At 39.4% G+C, this 17983-nt stretch overlaps 1 pseudogene; it reads left to right on the top strand.

Moving 5' to 3' along the window:
• On the top strand, positions 1–17367 carry LOC119514668 (annotated as a pseudogene).
• Positions 17368–17983: the final 616 nt, after the last annotated feature.

The raw sequence follows: 17983 nt of genomic DNA, 5'->3' as shown, positions 1-17983 counted from the left end.
ATGCATTTTAATGTGTTTGATTTACCATGGGGTTTGGACTCCGACGCTGAGCACGTAAATGGCCCTCGGAGGTGTGGTCCTCTCCCTCCCTCTCCAGGACCGGACCCCAGGCTCGCGGTCGCCCCGGGCAGAGCTTCTCAGATGGAAAAACACCGCGTCCCCACTTCCCACTGGGTCCCCAAACCTACCCCCAGGACAAGGCATCTCCTGGAAAGATCCCTAAGCTCATCCAGCCCTCACCCGCAGGTCCAAGGCCTACAGCGGAATGGGATTTGAGCCCTTCCAGGCGCAGCGGATAGCGCCACAGAAGCGGACACAAAAGCTTCGGAGAACCCCAGCCATCCCCTTAGGGAGGCATCGGGCGCAGGCAGTAGCCAAGGGGAAGCCTGTTTCACCCGCCAATGGGAGGACCGCGTGATAAGTCCTCCTAAAGCCGCGCCTCTGCGTCTATCCAAAAGCCACTTTAAGTTCCCGGGAGGGGCTGGACCCGCCCACCCTGGCCGACCGCCAATGGGGAGATCGGAAAGGCGGGACTCCTGCAGCATCAGCTAATGAAAAAGGTGGAAAGGTCGGCGCTCAGATTAGCCTTCCTCGACCGTGGCTGGGCGTCGCCGGCTGGCTCCACAGGTTGCGCGCACTATCCAGTGACAGCCAGCCGGGATTGCAACATCCTGTCCTAACGGCCATAGAGCTTCCCAAATTCGGAAGGATGACACTCCCTGCCCACCTGGGAGTGAAATAGTTCCAGACCCTCCTACTCTGCCTTAAAACTGTCCGTCTCTCCACGACCACTAGGAACCCGCTCCCACCACCCGGGTCTTTCATCTGTGAAGCATGCATATTCATGCAAGGAAGCTAAATGAAATACTAGCAAGTTAAGTCCAGGAGTATATTAAAATAACAATGCACAATGATGATCTATCAGATTGAAAATGAACAACAAGCATATGATAAATTTTGACATCTATGACTGATTTTAAAATAACTGAAATTCTCAGTAAACGAGGGATTAAACAAAATCTTAAAGACTCAGAAAACGAAAGCAAGTTTTGCATGGTTCTTGTTCCCATTATTCAAGACAGATAACAAATGCTCCTCCTCTCACACTTTCATTTCATTGTTTGGAGAGCCTAGCCAAGCTGTAAGACCTTAAGGGGGGGGGGGGGGGGGTTGGAAAATGGAAAAGACCAGATATCTTTATTTCAGATGAAATGATTTATACTTGAAAATCAAAAGAAAAAAAATCAACTAAAAAGTAATAAATTTATATGAGAATTCAGTAAAGTATCTGGAAGAAAGATATATTTGTGTGTAGAATGTGTTGTATGAACATAAAGAAAGAAAGAAAAGGAAAGGAAAGAAGGAAGGAAAAGAAAGAAGAAAGAAAGGGAAGGAAGGAAGGGAAAGAAAATGGAAAGAAAGGGAGGGAAGAAAGGAAGGAAGAAAGGAAAAGAAAAAGAGAAAGGAAGGAAAGGAGGGAGGAAGGAGGGAAGGAAAGGAGACTATAGCTTTCTTATATGCCAGCACTAAAGACTTAAAAGATGTTGTGAAAAGAAATAAAATAGAATTACTGTGGCTAAAAGATTTTACATAGAGGCCATTCAGGAAGTTACTCTTGCAAATTGCTGCCAGATATCACAAACGGCCAAAGTAGGCAAAGCCTCAAGCAACAGTGTTCCTCAAAACCCTAAGGATATCTGGACACCATAAACAAATCACAAGATAAAGAAATCAGGAAGCTAACTAACTGGAAGGACATTTGGAACACCCTGAATATCCACCAATCACAAACAATTTATGTAATCTTTTTCTTTAAGAACTCTTGCTTGGAAACCCCAAGAGGGGACAAAATTTGGATTACTACCTGGAACTGTGCTGCCCAAATTGCAATTCTAAAGACCTAAATAAGCTTTTGTTGACTTGCAGCTCAGCTTGTTAGTTCTTGGTCAGCAATGCTGTGGAGGAAAGAAGAAAGAGAAGGTACATTTTTAATCATATGCAGATGATATGATTTTGTTCTTGGAAGACAAAGAAGAATCAATGAAAACTATTAGTAACAATAAAGAAGACTACTTTTGCTGGATACAAAATCAGTACACAAAAATTAATATAATTTCCATATAACAAAGAACCAGTTAGAAAATACAGTGTAAAAAAATAACAAAAAAAGAAAGAAAAATAACTAGGAATAAATTTAACAAGAAATGTTAATTTTCTTCTATAAGAAAATGTTATAAGGCTATTGGGGTTCATAAAAGAAAAACCTGAAATAATGTTTCAAAAGATATGCCCTGTCTGTGGGTAGGAAGGCTTAATATAATAAAGATGTCAAATCTCCCTAAATTAAACTATAAATTTAATGTAATTCTAATAAAACTTCTAAAAAAGTTTTTGGGAAACTAGAAAAGCTGATCTTAAATTTATATAGGATTACATAAATTTGCAATAAAATCAAAGCAATATCCCTAAACACAGATCTCAAGGTTGAAAAGGCCACTGAGTATCCAAAAGAATGAAAACAATTTAAAAGAAAAAAACTCACACCAAGACATTGTATGGTTTGTGAAGTAAACTGTTTTAAATAAAAGAGGGATACTAGTGCTGGAGAAATGTGAAGAGAGGGATGTACCTATTCCCTGTTGGTAGGCAAGTAGAATGGTGCAGCACAGCTGGAGGGCAGTGTGGTGGTTCCACAGGAAGCTAACTAAGGGGTTGCCATATGGTCCTGCAACCCTGTTAGTGGGTACATACTTGGAAGAACTGAGAGCAGGGACACAGGTGGACATTTGCACATTGGTGTTTATGGCAAATGTTCACGATTTGCAGTGGATGGAGGTGGCCTAAGGGTACATTAACTGATAAACAGAATGGTGAACTCTGGTGTATATGTACAATGGAATATTGAGCAGCAGCAAGAAGGAATGAAGTTGTGAGGTATGCAACTAGGTGAATGGACATTGAGGACAGTATGTTGAGCAAAATAAGACAGAATCAAAAAGACAAACACTATAACACCTCACCAAAATGGACTAACTATAATGTGCAAACTTTGAGAATTTAATCTGAGAGCATAGGTTATCAGGGGAAGGCTCATTATAAAGATTCCTAGATTGTAAACTCTTACAGCCATCACATCCATTCATGAGTTGTAAAGATCATTTCTAAATTCTGAGATGCTGAGCTGTTTGTGTGTAACTTAGTCAGTCCCTTTAACTTTGGGTATCTGTGAGACACCTGAGACTCAGAGCCAGAGTTTGGCAGCTATGAATGTCAGCATTACCTCATACAGCAACTGTTAAAAAAGCTTAAAAAAAAGAGATTAGACTTCAATTAGATATGAACAAAATGGACTTGGGTGGGACCAAGGTAAATCAAACTAAAGGGTAAAGGATGGTATTGACTGTGTTTTTAAACTTCAGCTTCTGTGTGGGACCAAAGGAAGAGATACTTATTTGGTGCAAAATCTATATTTTCTGTAGCATAGTATAGAATTCAACTTGTGTGATCAGTTTCTTCAAACACCATAATTACATTGAACCTTGCCTAGGAGGTGAAATCTGGTTGGTTTGTACAGGTTAGCATGAAACCCCAATACATCCTAGAGTCCTTTGGGCAGAGAATAAAAAGTACTTGCAAAACCCCCTTGAGGGACTGGGAGGAAATGTGGAAATATTAAACTTCCCCACCTGGGGAATTCCTGATATTTCTGTAAGCATTGGGGACTACCAGTTTAGTAGGCCGAACCCTTGATCTTGGGGCTTTCCCTTATGAAGCTTTTTACTACAAAGGAGAGGCTAAGCTTACTTATAATTGTGCCTAAGAGTCACTCCCAGACAACCTCTTCTGTTCCTCAGATGTGGCCTCTCTCTCTAAGCCAACTCTGCAGGTAAACTCACTGCCCTCCCCACTACATGGGACATAACTCCCAGGATGAGCCTGGACCCAGCAACGTAGGGTTGAAAAAGCCTTCTGGACCCAAAAGGGGAAGAGAAATGAAACAAAGTTTTCAGTGGCTGAGAGATTTCAAATGGAGTCAGGTCATTCTGGAGGTTATTCTTATGCATTATATAGACATCCCTTTTTAGTTTTTAGTGTATTAGAATAGGAAGAAGGAAATACCTGAAACTGTTGAACTGCAACCCAGTATCCTTGATTCTTGAAGATGATCCTACACCTATATAGCTTACATGGTGTGACTTGTGATTGTGAAAACCTTGTGGCTCAGATTTCCATTATCCAGTTTATTCACAGGTGAGTAGAAAAATGGGGACAAAAAGTAAATGAATAATGGAGGGGTGAGATATGAGATGTTTGGGGTGTTCTTTACTTTTATTTTTATTCTTATTTTTTTAGAGTAATGAAAATGTTCAAAAATTGATTTTGGTGATGAATGTACAACTATATGATGATACTGTGATCAGTTGGTTGTACACTTTGGATGACTGTATGGTATGTAACTATAACTCAATAAAGTTGCCTTTTAAAAAAAATTCAAAACTCAAATACCCTTTGTCACAACAATGCCACTTCTAGAAATTTATCCTATAGATATACTTACCTGTATACACAAAGACTTATGTAGAAGAATATTCATTGTGCACCGCTTGCAGTTGCAAAGGACTATACAAAACTTAAATAGTGGAACACTGGTCAAACAATCCATAAATCCATAAAATGAAATATTATGCAACCATTTAAAATAATGAGGCAAAGCAATATTGTTAAAAGTCAGTAGATGCCTTTACTATATCAGTATTACTTCATCATCATTATATTTATTTTTCCATGTTCATTAAATGGTCAGGTATTTTTAGGTTAGGACATCCCAGGTTTCCATAAACATCTTTTGTTTTAAATAAATAGAGTTCTTCATTAGGTATCTGTTAGGAAACTGCCTCCATCCCCCAACATGGTTATTTGTGACAGCTGCGTGTTCCAATCCACTGGCATTAGTTGATTTAACTAGAAGGTTATCCCCTGGTCTTCTTGAGCCAATCAAGTTCTCCCTCAAAGGATTCTAGACTAGAACCAAAATACTGAACTTGGACCGACCCTTAAATGAAGACCCTGGGGTTTACAGGGCAGGGTATGGTGGGAGTTCTTGTGCCAGGGCATTTGGGAGTCAGGGAGGGAGGAAAGGAAAGTCAGGTGTGTCTTCTTTGGACATGCCCATCTGTGCCAGCCCAGCCCCGGGGTGGTCCTGTGGGCCTCCTGATCCCACCAGGGCCTGATCCCAGAAGGCCAGGCTCTGAAGTGCTCAGAGGCATTGGGTAGGCTGGTTTCTGACCCAGAGCCCTGGCCCCTCATTGCACATTAAAGGGCACAGCTGTTTCACTCTCATGTTTCTGTTTTTGCTTGCAGCTGGGGGTCTGTCTGGGCCAGAGGCAGTGGGCTGGCCCTCCCCATCCTTTTCCAGCTGTTCTGGGGGAGAGGGGTACAGTGGGCCCTTAGGAATCAGGGCAGGAGCAAGGACCCAGCCCCATGGCCTGTCCAGCACCCCTACACCTCACAGTGCTCTTTCCTGCCTGAGCCAGCACCCTCCAGCCTAACAGGCATATAGATGCAACAACACAACCCAGCAGGTGACATGACCCAAGGCTTTTTTCCCAGAGAAACTGAGAAAACTGGTCTGTCAGTCTGGGTCCAATCAGGAGAGAGAAATCACACAGTAATTTAAATAGGGAATGTTTAATATGAAGAATTAACTAGAGCAGGGAATTGGAGTCACGAGAGATTGGTTAATAAGAAGTGAAGAGAATTCTAAAGCATGTAGGAAGAGCAGGAATAAGGTACAACTGCTGCCCCTAGAGCTGAAAGGAGCACCCAAAAAAAGAAACTCACCCACCCACACCAGGACTAAGATTCAGACCTGTGGGCCATGGGTCACTGGAGGAAAGAGAAGTCGGTGTGGTGCCACACCAGCAGAAGGTGCTGGAAATCCACCCAGTGGGGGCCTGAGGGATGCTTTTCATGGGGAGATGTCTCACAGAGGAGCTCCACCATAAAACCAGCTGGGCAGTAGAGTGGGGTCATTGCTGGGAGAAGCTACTGGTCACTGGGAGCTGCTGGCTGCCACACCCAGTAGGAGCTTGGCATTGGAGAAGCCGTGTGCACTGCAGAAGTTGGTGCCCGAGCTGAGCCTCCTCTCCTTCTACATCTTAGGAAGTAAATCATCACCCACAAGACAAAAACAAGCGCTTGTGTCCCTGTGGTGAAAGCGTAGATTGTTAAAGACTTTGGAGGGCAATTTGAGTAAAATGAATCAAAGTCCATGACAAGAAAAAGTTTTTGGTCAAGGAATTTCACATTCGGAGTAAACTCTCAGGAGTAATCAGATAAACAGACAAAGATATACATATAAACAGATTTACTGCCATCTTGCATACAGTGGGAAAATCTGAAAACTAAATAAAGAATAATAAGAAATTTCTTCATTAAATTGTGATATATTCATTGAATTAAACAGTGGAATACTGTGCAGGCAGTAAAGTATAGGTGAATACCTATTAACATGGAAAGAAGTTATGATTGTTAAATGAAAAAGCAAGTTTCAAAAATGTTTACTTCATTTTTTAAAATAAAAGTATATTACCAGGTATCAAAGTCTACAATTTGCACAAATATGAATAATAGCTCTCTTTGGATGGTGAAAATACAGGCAATTATTTCTGGTTTATTTGTCCTCTGATATTTCTATAATAAGTGCTTGATTTTTTTAAAAAATAATAAAAGTTAAAACTAGTAATCATTCAATGTCATATCCTTATATACAGAATAAATTCCAAGCACCTTAACATGTCAATCAAGGCCCATCAAAAATCTCTGCTTGTCTATCTCTCAGCTTTGTCTCTTTCTGCTTCTTGTGTCAAAATGACAATCCTTAAGACACTCTTGGCAACATGTTACACGAACATTTTTTTAAAAGGACATGCAAGCTAAGTATGTGGGTGCCATGAGGTCCTGCAACCTCTTTAGGGAGAATTTACTTGGAGAATCTGAGAGCAGGGACATGAATGGACATTTATTTGCACACTGGTGTTTATGGAGCATGCATGATTTGAAATGGGTGGAGGTGGCCCAAGGGTACATCAACTGAGGAAGAGAATGAATATCAAGCAGCTGCAAGGAGTGAAACTGAAACAAGCAATGAGGTGAATGGAAACTGTACACAGCTTTTTGAGTGAATTATGCCAGAAACAAAGGCAAACTCTATAATGCCTCACTAATATGGACTAACTACAATGTGTAAACTCAGAATTGAACCTTAGAGCACAGCTTATTGGGGGAGGCTTATTGTAATGGTCCCTAGATTGTAAGCTCTTACAGCAGTGACATCTATTCCTGAACTGTAATGGCTGTCTTCAGATTCTGAGATGGTGATCCCTTTCTGTATAATATGATCGATCCCTGGAACTTTGGCTATTTGTGTGACACCTGAAACTCAGAGCTAGAACTTGGCAGATATGAATGTCAGTATTAGCACATATAGTAACTGGTAAAAAACCTGAAAAAGAATCCAGATTTCAATTAGAGATATGAATGAAGCAGACGTGGTTAGGACTAGGGCAAATCAGGCCAAAGGGAAAAGGACAATAGCAACTGTGTTTTAAAACTTCAAATTCCTTGTGAGACCAAGGGAAGAGATGTTTAATTGGTACAAGATCTATATTTCCTAAACAATTTAACTTGTACAATTATTTCTAGTACCATAATTATATAGAACTTTCAATAAGGAGTGCGACCTGGTAGATTTGCATAGGTTGGTGTGAAATAGTGACACGTCCCAAAATAATTTGGACAGAGAATAAAAATATACATGCAGGGCCCCCTGAGGAGATAGAAGAAAATGCAGAGGTGTTGGATTTCCTCACCTGGATTGTTGTTGATGTTCTCACAAACTTTGAGGACTGGTGGTTTGATGTGCGGAGCCCTCTATCATGGGACTTGGCCTTAGGGAGCCCATTACTGCAAAGGAGAGGCTAAAACTGCTTCTAATTCTGCCTAAGAATCTCCCCGAGTGCCTCTTTGTTATTCAGATGTGGCCCTCTCCCTCTAGATAAGCCAACTCAGTGGGTGAACTCACTGCCTTCCCCTCTATGTGGGATCTGACTCCCAGGGGTGTAAATCTCCCTGGCAGTGCAAGATATGACTCCTGGAGATGAATCTGGACCTGGTATCATGGGATTGAGAACACCTTCTTGACCAAAAGGGGATGTGAAATGAAGTGAAATAAAATTTCAGTGGCTGAGAGATTTCAAATGGAGTTGAGAGGTCACTCTGGTGGGCTTTCCTATGCACTATATAGGTAACTTATTTTAGGTTTTAATGCATTGGAATATCTAGAAGTAAATACCTGAAATTACCAAACTGCAACCCAGTAGCCTTGCCTCTTGAAGATGATTGTATAGTAATGTAGCTTACAAGGGGTGACAGTGTGATTGTGAAAGCCTGATGAATCACAGTCCCTTCATCTGGTGTATGGATGGATGAGTAGAAAAATAGGGACAAAAAACTAAATGAAAAATAGGGTGAGGGGATGATTTGGGTGTTCTTTTTTACTTTCATTTTTTTATTCTTTTTTTCACTTTTTCTGGTAAAAGGAAAATGTTTAAAAGATAGTTTGGGGTGATGAATGCACAACCATATGATGATACGGTGAACAATTGGTTGTACACTTTGGATGATTGTACGGTATGTGAATATATCTCAATAAAATTGAATTTAAAAAAGAAATAAATCTTTTTAAAAGATATATTAAGTAATAAAAAAGGACATGCCTTTAATGGAACTATTCTAGTTCAAGAAATTTGTCTTCAGAATATAGTCAGACAAAATATAAAAAATGCAATCCTTAGATGTTCCTCAGGACCACTAGTGTCACCTCTGTTGGAGTCTTGCTCTGCCCCCCACTCCCAGGAGCAGCCTCAGCCTACTGTGTGCTGCAGGGATTGGGGACTTGTTGCGGCTGGCCCCTTGGTGCTGTCCACTCAGGAGATGGAAGAGGGGATGTAGTATTATGGGTTTTCCTTACAAAGGCAATGTTGATTGGTGTGTGATTGTGGTGGAAAAGGGAAGTTTAGAGTCATATATGTCACCAGAAGGAAAGTTGGAAGTTAAAACATGGGAATGTATACCACAGTGAATCTTGTGGCAGACAATGCCCATGATTACATGTACAAATATTAAAAAGTTCTTTTGTGAACTAGAGCAGATGTATGACTCTATTATAAGGAGTTACTAATAGAGGGGTATATGGGGAAAGTGTACCTATTGCAAACTATGAACTAATAGTTAACAGTAATATATATTTATTTACTACTCCAGAAAAGAAATACAGAAAAAAAAGGAAACTCAAATCCTCCCATACCCCTAACTACCCCTCCCCCATTTTTGACTCATAATATTAGTATAGTACACTTGTTACAGTTGATGAAAGAACATTAAAATACTACTAACTGTGATTAGTTTGCAACAGGAATATTTTTCCCTATATGCCCCTCTAATATTTTTTAAAAGTTGCAGAATAGTATTTAATTTTCAAATATTTACAGTTATCTTATTGGATATATCACCAAATAGTGGCCATGTTATAAATTTTACAGATGAGGATATTGTTGCGCTATTCTCACCATACATATGTTGCAGAATAAATCTGAATACAGATCAATACTTCTGTTTCTTCCCCCTTTGTATATTTATGAACATGCCTACACATAACCCTTGCTATTCAAATTATTTTTGTCTGAACCAAGGAACTAAATGCATTGAGATAATTTTGTTTTGTTGATAGGAACTCTCACTATAAACTATACAAGCTTAGGAATCAGAGAGTAAATAGATTTTTTTTTTTTTTTTTTTTTGCCAAACCCTCTATCTGATCTCAGGAGCAAAAATGGTTCAGTATTTCCCATTAACTATGCAATAAATAGCAAATTTTGGGTCCACAATTAATGTTCTTTTGTTTCAGTGTATGAAATTGAAGTTAATAATTGCCACTTAAATTTAGTGGTTCAATGACTACAATAACAGATGTCTCTCCATATATGAATAGACATTTTCATCAACACTGCTCCCTATATGCCTTTGCTTTATATATCGCATGCCTATCTCCAGACAATGGCATCTCATCTACACCAGTAAATAAAACATAATTGAGAATACACACTTTTCAAAGGTCTCAAAAAGTGTAAGATTTTTTGGATTTTCAAAAGAAGTCTATATTTTCAGACTTAAATTTAATAGTTTTTAATTATTCTTAGTATAATTCCTGTTTTATCAATAAGGAAACTAAGAGTCATCTTACAAGTTAAGTGAGATGACCACATTTACATCAGCAAATCAGAAAACTGAGGCAAGTATCTTCATCTTCTGACTTCCAGTGTTTCAGAAAGAATGCCATACCATAAACCTGAGTTATCCATTTGAAATAGAGTGAAAGAAATGGTAGCATGGAATAGGATGTGATACCAAGTATGTTTTCTCCTTCATAATGTCAACATTCTGAAATGTCTGTTTATTCCTCTCTGAAATATGGAATTAAAAATAATTTAATATAGGGTAGTGTCTTATTGATGACTATGAAGCCAAACTTATATTTAGTGGTCACTATATGATTTAAAAATGCATCTTCATGTAATATTATGGAAGCTTTCTCCATATCTCTCCTTTATTTGTTTCTCTATCAATATGGCTCCCTTTAGTATGGCAGGTCTTTTATTAGCAAAATCTCTCAGCATTTGTTTGTGAAAAATTTAAGCTCTCCCTCAAGTTTGAAGGAGAGCTTTGCTGGATAGATAATACTTGGTTGTCAATTTTTCTCTCTCAGAATTTTAAATATGTCATGTCACTGCCTTGTCGCCTCCATGGTGGCTGCAGAGTAGTCACTACTTAGTCTTATGATTTTTCCTTTGTATGTGGTGAATTGCTTTTCTCTTGCTGCTTTCAGAACTTGCTCCTTCTCTTCAGTATTTGACAGTCTGATCAGAATATGTATCAGAGTGGGTTTATTTGGATTTATTCTATTTGGAGTTTGCTGGGCATTTATGCTTTGTGTATTTATATTGTGTAGGAGGATTGGGAAATTTTCTCCAAAAATTTATTTGAAAACTGTTTCTAGACCTTTACCTTTCTCTTCTCCTTCTGGGACACCAATGAGTCTTATATTTGGATGTTTTATCTATTATATTCCTGAGGTCCATTTCATTTTTTTAATTTTTTCCCCATTCTTTCTTTTGTTCTTTGATTTTCCATTTTGTTGTACTCCAGGTCACCGATTCATTGTTAACCTTCCTCTAGTCTTGTACTACGAGTATCCAGAATCTTTTTAATTTGGTTGACAGCTTCTTTTACTTCCATAAGATCATCGGCTTTTTTTCTCTACTCTTGAAATTTCTTCTTTATGTTCATCTAGGCTCTTCTACATGTCTTTAATATCCTATGCCATACTCTTCTTCATGTCCTTTATATCCTGTGCCATGGTCTCATTGTTTGTCTTTAGTTCTTTGATTAATTTCTCCAAGTGCTGCATCTCCTCTGATTTTTCATTTGTGTATTTGGATCTGGGTTATCCATACTGTCTGATTTTATCATGTGCTTTAAAATTTTCTGTTGTTTTTGGCCTCTTGGCAGCTGCTTAACTTGATAGGGTTCTTTTAGGATATGTACACTAAATCAGAGACTTCTCTCTAATTTGTCAGATCTACAGCTTGGTGGCACACACTTTCTCTAACCAGCAGGTGGCATCTGTGAGCCACCTATTCCTCTCAAGCCAGTTCTCCCCAACTTTGTCTTTGTGGTGTGTGGGTGTCTGATTCTTGTGGGGTCCAATTGGTGCACCTGTTATACATGTGCAGTCAATACTGTCTGCCCTGAATGTGGGGTGTGTGTCTGAGTGGTTAGGGAGTGAGGGCAGCTTTAACAATCATACCTCCCAGCTGCTCCTGGAGATTTAAGGTTGTTCCAATAGTCTAAACCTTCAGTTTGGTCTCACCACAGATTGTCTCTGCCATTGATCCACAAGTCCTTGGTGTTGGCATATGGTCCCTGGAATTTCCAAGTGGGTCTCTCTTCCAAGCCATGCCCTTCTAGGGCCTCTGCTGGGGGAAGGCTGTGCTATGTCACAAGTGCATGCTGTCCCTCAAGGGTAGTTCTGGGCCACTGAGCCATGTACAGGCCTTCCCAGACTGCTGAAAGGATGGCTGAATGGGGCTTGCCAATCCTCCCCCTTTTGCACTGCTCCACCCCCCCAGCTCTGGGACAACTGCTGCAGGATCATGAAAGTCCACTGTCCATACCAGACACTGTAGCATGTGTGTGCATTTCTGGAAACACTTCCCGTCACACTGGGTTTCCTGGTGCAGCTCTGGGCTGTGGTGCCAGTGCTTGGCAGGAGTGTTCCCAGCCCACCAGGAAGATGGTTGTAAGGGGTATGGTTTCTCTCCCCTTTTGGCTCACCACTGCCTCTCTTGCACTGAGACAATTAGCAGCAGGTGCATGAAAGGCTATCATCCATGCCAGATACTGAGGTGTACCCACAGGTTGTGGAGATGCCATTCCTGCCACCCTTCCCTGTGCAGTCTCTGCTGCCATATCTGCAGCTGCTTTGGGGCTTTTAAAAAAGAACTATTCTGACTCCAAATGCCAATCCATGGCTTCCCCACACCACAGTGTGGCTGCTGGACATTCAGCAGGCCCACTCACTCACCCCAGAATGTAGAGTCCTGGCCTCAACAAGTGCACGGTCCCTGCAGATCCAGCAGACCATGTCCAGCTGGTGCATTGCTGGAACTGGTGTTCTGGGTGACCCTCTGGCCTTTGTCTAGTATTTTTCATGGAGGTGTTTTTATGCCCTGTCTCTCCTAACTGCCATCTTCCAGAGGTCTGGATCCACAGTTCTTACTTACAGATTTTAGGCCTGTGATCTTGAGCATTCCTCCCAATTCAGGTTGGTGTATGATGAGTGGACAGTCATGTTTGTCCACCTCCCCCACAGTTATTCCAGCTTATTTACTAGTTGTTTCTGGTTCTTTTAGTTTTTCCAGGGGGACTACTTTAATACTCTTCATCAACAGTAACAAATGTACCACACAAATACTAGGAGGAATAAGGAGTGTGGGAGGATTAGGGTTTTCTTTTTTTTTTTTAATTTCTTTTCTGGAGTAATTAAAAAAAGTTATAAATTTGTCTGTGTGGCTGTTTGATAACTATGTGATGATACTGTGAGCCATTGATTGTATGCTTTGGATGGTTTCTATCCTGTGTGAATATATCTCAATAAAATTGCATTACAAATAAAATAAAATAAAATTATATTTTATGCTTGGAGGCACTGAAGTTTAAGTGCACTTTGCACAATTTACATGAATTCCTATTACTGTGACAAACTAGAGAAGATAATGTGGGCAAGAAGAGCCAGCCCTAGCTACAGGTAGTGTAGCATGGTTTCTAAAGCTTGGGATCTTGCACAGAACTTTTAGGTTCACATCCCAGCAATGATAACTTGCTGCCTGAGTGACCTTGGGCAAGTTTCTTAATCCCTTGAGTCTGTTTACTCCTGGGTGTAATGGGAGTAATAACAGTACCTACTTCATTTTACCATCTTCATTTTGAGGATTCAATGCGTTGATGAAAGTAAAGTCCTAGCATAGCACCTGCTGGAGAATAATCTCTTGATAAATGCTAATTGTTGCCATTATGATTATTACTTTTGTCAATCTTTGTTGGTAGGGGGCAAAGTAAAGGCTAAACCTTTCCATTCTCACACCACATGTCAGGATCAAATAGGGCTTTGACTGTGAGCCTTGGAGACCCTCTCCAGACCAGAGCACTGCCTGGCCCCTCCCCCATGCTCTCTGTACCCTGGTTGCAAACATCAGAGACCAAATAGAAGGGATCTCAGAGTGCTGGTGACTCCAATTACTAATTAATGTTATTGAACATCATATGAAGGGGGAGATAACATCATCCTACATCTCAAATTAGATTTCCAAATTTTTTTTCTAATCCAGTGTGCACACAGAAACAAAGATAATCAGACAGGCTTTGACAGTATAGATAGAATATAAACATAAAATGTTGGGGATGGGAAGGGAATGGGGATAGCAGATGCAAAGAAATTTTAAGCTGTTTTGTTTCATTATAATCAGTGGTTGTAGAATTCAGATTGTTATTCTGACTGTAATATTATATATTGTGGGATAAAGCAAAGTATAAGATATTTTACTTCTCTTATCCTCTATGTCTTTCAGAACCAGCACATTCAGTGTGAAAGAAAGTAGGTATACATGTAAAATCTAATTATCTTTTTTACCTGAGTGTTTGTTATAACAGTAATTGCCTTCATGAAGCTGCATATTTGTGTTATGTGGATTTTTTTCTATTTCATTTTACAACAAAAAGATCAATCACCCACACAAAATGAGATACAACCTCATACCCAAAATATTGTTAAAAACTCTCAAGTCAGACAATGCCAAGCCATGATAATGTGGAACCATGAGAACTCTTACTCACTGCTCATGTGAACACAAACCAGTACAAGAGCTATGGGAAGAAAGATTGTGAATATCTAGTAAAGTTGGAAATACCAATCATGTAAACACATTTTGGTGGTGAAATGATAAAGGCAGGCAATCACTGGTTGTCATATGTCAGAACAGTGGTTCAGTTTAGTTGGGCATTGTAATGAAGAGAGACGATATGGAGGGATTTTCTGGTCCTTGCAATAACATACTTCTTGTCCTGGGTGATGATTATATTTGTGTTTATACTACAGTGACTTGTTAACCTGTACATTTATGCTTTACTTATGTTTCTGCATGTGAATTAAGTTTCACAATCAAATTTAGAAAAACTTACAGGATACTAACAAAACTATGCTCATGAGAAAATTAAAAACTTTAAACTTAACATTAATAATAAAATATAATACAGACTAATGCATAAAGCTTTTAACTTAAGAATTTAGAAAAATAACAAAATAAACCAAAAGAAGAAGAAAGAATAAAAGTTGAAAGCAAAAATAAACACACAACAAAAAAGTTAAAAGCAAAAATTTATTAATTAGAATACAGAAACTGATAAAATTGATTAAGAAATTTAAGAGCTGATTCTGATGAGAATTCCTAAATAAAGCATAATATTAAAAATTATACACCAAATTAAGAACGAAAGGAGAAAATCACCACAAAAAAGAGGCATTTAAAAAGAAATATAAGAGAAAAATATAAATAACTACAAAATAAACTTGAAAATGTGGATGAAATTGAGGATTCAAGAGGAAGGCAAATAGACTGAAGATGATCTAGGAACTCAAATCAGACTCATGTCTATAGAAGAAATTGGAAAATTTTCAAAGAGATGCACCTGAAAAAAGTGCCAATCTCAGACAGTTTTATAGTTAGTTATTTCTAAAGATTAAGAAATAAATAATTTTGATGTAATTGAAACTGTTTTGAGTTTAGAGAAAAGGATACTTCCTAACTCATTTTAAAAAATCCAGCATAACACAGTGACAAGTCCTGAACAAGATAATGAGAAAAATAAACTTCTACCTCACTTAAATTTAGAGACAAAAATTGTACGTGTTAACTGTAGCACTACATTAGAAGAATGTCAAATTCTGATCAAGAATACAATAATTTCCTTGGAGGACAAGAATCTATGTTATATCAACAAGTGCCCAAATTCATTTTAAAAAGTTCAGTACTCATTCAAAATTAAATAGTGAATAGACGGGAACACCATATCATGAGTATATATTGGGGATTCATATGATTGAAACCAGTATTTATCATTATTCATTTTTGTATAACAGTAGAGAAATTTTTGTCAAATCAAAAACTAAGCATGAGGAGGAGGAATGGGGGAAGGAAGAAGAGAAAGGTGCAGGGGTGAGAGCTGTTGTGGAAGCAGCAACTGCAGAAGCTCTCCTGGCTCCCACATTCCCCTCCTTTCAAGGCCCCTAGAAAGCCTGGAGGTGCTGCCACCTGCAGTGGTTGACTGTTCGATTTGGTGCCTGCCTGCATGTAGATGGAGTAGTCAGCAGATTGGAAATTCAACTGAGCAATCTGGTAGGATGGGCATTTTCCTGACATATTTCATGGAGGAATTTGATGGCTTAAGTGATTACGGTGATGTTGTGTGGTTTTGAAGCCTATAAAAAGGTGACAACTCAGCCATGATTTCTTGTCAACTCTACAGCATTTCCTTCCTTGAAGTCAGCTTTTGTCTTAGCCTCAAGAGTCTGAAGAATAAATGCAGATGATGAAGTGGAGGATACATTGGATAAGAAGGAGGATGACTTGGGAGCTGTGGAAAATTTCTCCTCAGAGCTCAAATTGGGCATTGATTTAACAAGAGTGGTGCTTCCTGCATTTATTAAGCAGACTTTAAGTCTCATCTAGACCAATTTATAGCCACAGCTGAGGACAGAATGATTCACTTTGTTGAGAACTACTTTACCTCTTTTCATGTAAGGGAGCCATGGCTGAGAAACTGTACAATCCCATTACTGGAGAAACATTTTGCTGTTCCTGGAGGATCCTGAAAAGTGAGGAAGCAGCCAGTGATCCTAACAGTTCTTCCATCCAGGCAGTCATAGATCAAACTTCTCTATCAGAGGAGTTTTTCTGCCATGTGGGATCAGACTGTTATACAGTCAGACTTGTTGCTTACAAATCATCCCATCATCCTCCAGACTTAGGATTTTATGCAGAATGTTCAGAGAGGAAGAGCAAATTCTTAGGCATGTCAATAGGAGTGACAATGGTTGGAGAGGGTATCCTCAGTCTATTGGACCATGAAGAAGAGTATACATTTTCTTTACTTTGTGCATATGCTCAGTCAATTTTAACTGTTCCTTGGGTGTAACTGGGTGGCGAAGTCAGTGTCAACTGTGCAAAGTCTGGGAATTCAGACAGCATCACTTTTCATACCAAGCCATTTTATGGTGGAACACTGCACCAGGTTTCAGCTGAGGTAAAACACAACATCACCAACACTGTGGCATGCAGAGTGGAAGGGGAATGCAATAGTGTTCTTGAGTTCACTTATAGCAATGGAGAGACAAAGTATGTGGACTTGACTAAATTGGCAGTAACAGAGAAAAGAGTAAGACCTCTGGATAAGCAGGATCCATTTGAATCTAGGAGATTATGGAAAAGCGTAACCTACTCTCTGAGGCAATCTGAAATCAATAAGGCCGCAGAGCATAAGCCTACCCTGGAAGAAAGCCAGGGGAATGAAGAAAGGCATTGCACTGAAACAGGCACACCCTGGTAAACAAAATATTTACTAAAGAGGGAGATGGCTGGGTTTATCACAACCCCCCTTTGGGAAATAATTGCAACAACACAGCCAGCAGATTGACACACACCATCTAGGACTCAATCGAATGAGGTTCTTCTTCTGTTGATCCTTAGCCTTCCCAGAATGCAGCCATTGCAGTGAGACACCTACTTCCTGATTGCACAGATGGAAATGAGCTAAAAATGAGTGTACTTAGTAAGGCACTGTAACTGTAGTACTGCAGCAAGACCAAGTGTGGAGGAAACATGACGGGCATTTCACCAGCTTGATTCATGTGATGTGATTAATAGCATCTTAAAATGTTTTATCTGAATTATTGGATGATTAATCTTTTATCCAGTTCCTGTTCCTAAAACTAAGTTTGCCTCCCAGGAGCAAGAGATATACACAACAGTGAGAATTCAGTGGTTTTGATTTCTTTAAAGTGAAAAGTGAAGTCTCTTTCAGAGTTTGTGCTTTGCTTTCAGTCAGTAACTGGAGTATTCACTACTCTTTTTAAAAAAAATGAAAAAAGAAAAAGCAAGAGAAGAAAGATGACTCAGAAGTGGATTCAGTCATTTCAGCCATTGTCACTGAACTCAGTGTTTAAAAAAATAAAAACAAAACAAAACAATCCAAGCAGGTTGTTCTAGCAAGGCATTCTATTCCTTCAAAAAGACTGTGTGCCTGTGTGTGA

The sequence above is a fragment of the Choloepus didactylus genome, chromosome 18 (assembly GCF_015220235.1).
Source record: "Choloepus didactylus isolate mChoDid1 chromosome 18, mChoDid1.pri, whole genome shotgun sequence".
NCBI lineage: Eukaryota > Metazoa > Chordata > Mammalia > Pilosa > Megalonychidae > Choloepus > Choloepus didactylus.
The sequence above is the reverse complement of the archived record's forward strand: the minus strand, read 5'-3'. Positions and strand labels throughout refer to the sequence as shown.